Here is a 5,217-nt window from a genome sequence, read left to right as displayed (position 1 = left end):
CTTTCAGCTAGACTCAATATCACTTTCAGGAGGTGAACTGGGCACAATCGACTCTACAGCCTTTCCTTGACTAGAGAGATGTCTCTGGAACCAGTAATGTATTGCCCTACTTTCTGAATTGCTATCAATGTCTCATCATTTACATTGTTGGCTCTTCTATAGGTGTGTGAGTGAATGTCTCTGCGTGAAAGCTGATTTCCCCTTGTTATAAATAAGACAAACTAATTTGGAAGCTGCTCTGGAGTTCTGGGTTTGGAAAAGATATACATAGGCTAAAAGTTCTGGCCAAAGTTACATTGGCCATCTTGCTACTTTCTATTCAGCTAAATTAATTTCCAAACTGAATTCAATGGAGGACTCAAGGTAATGAGGGGACATTGGGGCAGCTTTTGGGCCAGAATAATCCTTGCTATTCCTGAAGTATTCTGACCCGTGCAGACAGCACTGAAGTGAAAAACACTGCTAGAAAACAGCCCTAGGAGGCACGGTAGCTTGGCATGGCTGTTGTCAGATGTTTTGCCACTTGAAACAAAGATATCTACAAAATATCTTGCCACACATATGGAAATATTCCAAAACCCAACCAACTCTGCAATTCAAAACACTTCTGGACCCAGGCATTTTGGATAAGGGAGATTCAACCTGTAACTGGAGTTTTGGAAGCGTGGGGCAGTAGAACCTGCCCAAATTTCCCCAAACTATTCTATTCTCCTCTTCGGCCATTGCCAAAGCAAGCTTACTAGTTTATGCTTTAAAACTACTGTACAATACTCACTTGGGCTGACAGCATGATATAATACACACAAGCATTTTGTTAAACTTTGTATCACACAGGGAATGATCTGCATTGGTCCTGCAAAAACAAAAAGAAATTTAAAAAGACATCCCTCAGGCTGTATTTGTGCATCAGAAATACTCTGGTTTGACACTGCTTTAAATGATTCAGTCCTATGGGAGCTGTAGTTTGCTGCGGCACCAGAGCGAGGCAGGATCTCCACTCAGTTATGAAGACCCACTGGGTGACGGAAGTCATACTCTCTCATCCTCAGGAGGCAACGGGACTCCCCCCACTTAACAAATATTGCTAAGAAAGCCTTATGATAGGTTTGCCATAAATCGGAGATGACATGAAAGCACACAACAGCAACAGTGTGTGAGACAAGCAGGGATGCTTCTTCTGAGATGCTTCCTGTTATCTGTGGCTATTTTAAGTTTTTTTTAAAACAATATTTGTTACCTCATTTAAAGCTCCTTTCTAAATGATTAAAGCATTTTACAGAGGAACCTGACTTACATTTATGGCAGCTAGGTTGCAGGAGTGTACTTGTTATGACAAAGTCACTGCCAAATAGGACCTTTTCTATTGTAGGATCCATCATGGTTGAAATTAGGTCAGCTCTCAGTGATGGGTATTTCTGCCATCAACTGAAGAGCCACCAGTTTACTTAAGAATTTTGGGGCTGTTTTTCTAATACTTCCAGCAGAAAACAAGCTTGCTCCATCCTCAGTATGACGTTTCTTCAAGTATTTAAACAAGGCTATCATATTATGGCTTCTCTTCTCCAGGCTAAACAGCTCCCCAAGTCTCTCCTTATAGGGCATGGTTTCCAGACCCTTCACCATTTTGGTCACCCTTCTCTGGACACGCTCCAGCTTGTCAACACTGTGTGCTTTCTTTTCCAACTTATGACAACCCTAAGGCAAACTTATCATGGGATTTTCTTGACAAGATTTGTTCAGAAGTGGTTTGCCATTGCCTTCTTCTCAGAGCATATGACTTGCCCAAGGTCACTCAGTAAGATTCACGGCAAAGCTGGGAATAGATCTCTGGTCTTCACAGTTGTAGTCCAAGAGTCAAACCACTATGCCAAGCTGGTTCCTACATTCCTGATTACAGATGGCAAAAAGCTGCTGGTAGACAATCCCTGGCCCTTCACATGTTGCCAGACTGCAACTTCCATCAACAATGGGCTGCTGGCTAGGGCTAATGGGAGCTGCAGTCCAGACATTGCCCACCCATCAACAAAGTAAGGATTTGCCATCATCATCAGACTTTCTGATGTCAAATTATATACTTTTTGAACAGCACCCAAAATACTGTAAGTCTGTGTGTGGAAATGACTGTGAACAGAAGTACAGTTGAGGTGGAGGCCAGGTTAGAAAAAGAATTTTTAAAATGAAATCAAATTAATTCCAATCTAGATGATGTCTGGGAAGCCACTGCCAAAAATGGACACTTTCTAGGTTCTGATAAGCCGCTCTGCACAGGCATGGATTCACATGTACGATGCACAGAAACCGCAATGAAGAACACAATACTTGCTTACATTACATTGAGCTGGAGTGAATTAATTTCTGAATTACATTCTAATTAACATAAACAGAGACATGATGGAGTATTGAAACCTACCTTAGTGCTATGTTCTGAGTGAAAGGAGCCAATAATCCTATTATCAATGGAAAGATGAAAACGAGATTCTCTTCCTCCACACTATCTACAGTCAGTTCCGTTCTGTTTCCTACCTTCAACTCCTCCAACACACCCGATTATCCTATGTCTTGACTAAAGTAAACATACACTACCACTGTATTTTCTAATCATTGTAAACTCAGCAGTGCAGGGAGTTACTCAAGAGAGCTGTGTAGCTCCCATCACTATGGGGACTTCTATTGTGACTTATCCATTTGGTAATGGCCTCTAGAGGGGTGGCTGTGCTAATCTCTTACACCAATGACACTTTATAGAGAGTGTTGCGAGAAGATAGGTCTCACTGGGCACTAAAATGGCCAAGAAAAATACATATAAAAGGAGCTAGGGATTTAAGAGAAAAACAATGCCAGCCCTATTATTGATCATTAGCTCACAAGCATAGCAGAATGCCACTTCCCTTACACTTCTAAAACACCAAGGCAAAAGGGAAGCTGTAACATTTCAGATGCTTTCTCCTCACACACAGCAAATCTTGTATATGAAAGAACAAACCAAAAAAATCTCAATTTTATAATGTGTAACTTTCATACTACTCTTTAAACGTCCAAATCCATCTTGGTTGCAAGATACTTACCACTTCCACAATCTTTCATTTTGAGTTTGCAAAGGGATCTTGTAGCACCACTGAGAATGAGCGAAAGTGGCTGTAGCATAAGGTTTGCCACAGATTTAGTATCCCCAAATACACAACTTTATCAAGCTGCTTCTGAAACAGAGGTTTCAAAAAACAAAATGCACCCACACCCACCAACTAAAGAGGTTTGGGTTGCAACATGGGGATCTACTACGAAATCAGACATCTTACTGATCATTTCAATTCTGCACAGCTTATCCAAGGCTCTCCCTAACTTCTCTTACTGCTAAAATTTATCTATCTATCTATCTATCTATCTATCTATCTATCGATCTATCTATATTAATTTGCTTGAGGATGATTATCTTTGGCAATCCTTTGTGTAACCGGCTTATATCGAAATAATATAGGTCTGATTATTTATATATACAACCCTTCTGCCAATTTATAAAAGTTTGTTTTGAAGGTACAACAAAATGCTGTAAATATGATATAACTATATTGATATCACAACATTCATGGGGAAAAAATTTCAGGTTTTTACACTTTTCATTGGAAAGTGCACACTTTATTAAAAGGAAAACTCAAACCTATGCTGTTAAATAACACACAGAAGATATGTTTATATAGATCAGTTTCTATGGGTTCCAAATCCACTGTCAGTTCCACCTTGATTGACGAAAAAGGCATAGATGTTAGTGAAGAGTCCATGTGAGATTGTCTATGGTGAATTGCAATTCTAAATCTAAATTCTTTCTCTTCAGAGAAATAGGAGTATAATAAAAACTAAAGAACATCTGCAACACGGGGTGACTGATCACAAAAATACTTTGGAGCAATTCAGAGTGTGAGAGAACTTATACTCTGCCCATCCCTAATCCAAGATTTCAAACAGTTTATCAAGGAGATGCATAAAGTGTTCCTAGGAATATGTTTTCTCCATTTTTACAACAGGAATGACGTCAAGTAGAAGCACATTTTGTAGCCTTTCCTGAAACAATGGTATGAACAAAGAGTTTGTCCCCAAAGCCTGTTGGAAAGAATGCGTATGAAACAGAAGTTATGAAACTTTGGACCAGTCTGTGAAGGGCATACTACCTGGGGAACAAAATCTGGCTGTCAAGTACCCACCCTGAAGTATTTGGCTTTAACAGCCCTGTTTAGGGAAACTCAAGTCCTGTATTCTTCATTCTTTTCTTTAAACACAAGGGAGGGAAAGAAAACCAAGTCCTTCTACTTCCAGGTTTGGGCATGGGGAAGGCCTACCCATACTATACTTCAGTTTTGTGGCCATTCAGAGATATCTTTCACTCTTTCAAAAAAACTTTTTATTTTTCAAAATAATTGTAATTTATTAGACCATATGTGAAGTTACCAATAAAGGAGGTGAACCCAAACATCAGACATTTGCTGCACTTTCAACCTTTGCAACACGCATGATTCTCAAAATGAGTCTTACATTTTGATTTACAATTTTTAAAAAATGTACGAATACTTAAAAACAGTGGATTGTTGAATTGAAAGGGAATACACATTTAAAGCACAAAAATACTGCAAAATGTCATTTGAAAATGTGATTATCCTATTACAGTTTTAGTTAAGTCAAATCTAGTTAGCACCTTACTGAAGTCAGCCTTGAGTGTAAAATTAGTGCATATAATAGCTAAATACGCATGTTTTGACCAGTAACAGCAGATTACCAGCCAAATTCTTGAAACTGAAAATGTTTCAGCTTTCACACATCTGGAGTAAACAATGTTTCCAATTTTAACACAGGAAAAAAAATAGGTTCTTGCCTTTTAAATTGATTTGTTTAAAGCAATCATTTATAAAGATTGCATCAACATCCATTAGCAGAGGAAGATCCAACTTTATTGAAACTGCTTGCATACAAAATATATTGCACTATAACCAAACGAATGTCAACATAAAATCCAATCTGTTGTAGCTAATATGTACAGAGAATATTGCCCAAGAGCAGTTACATTACAAGGTCATTCTACCTTGGTTAATTATCTACAGTATTTTAAACCAAACAGCTTACAGATGATGTGTGCAAGGTACCAATTTCAGTTTTCAAATACTATACATTCCCCCAAAATAAATAACTAGAAATCAACATTAAATGTTTGGCAATATTTAAGACTTTCCC

The sequence above is a fragment of the Sceloporus undulatus genome, chromosome 7, assembly GCF_019175285.1.
Source record: "Sceloporus undulatus isolate JIND9_A2432 ecotype Alabama chromosome 7, SceUnd_v1.1, whole genome shotgun sequence".
NCBI lineage: Eukaryota > Metazoa > Chordata > Lepidosauria > Squamata > Phrynosomatidae > Sceloporus > Sceloporus undulatus.
Note: the sequence above shows the minus strand (reverse complement) of the source record.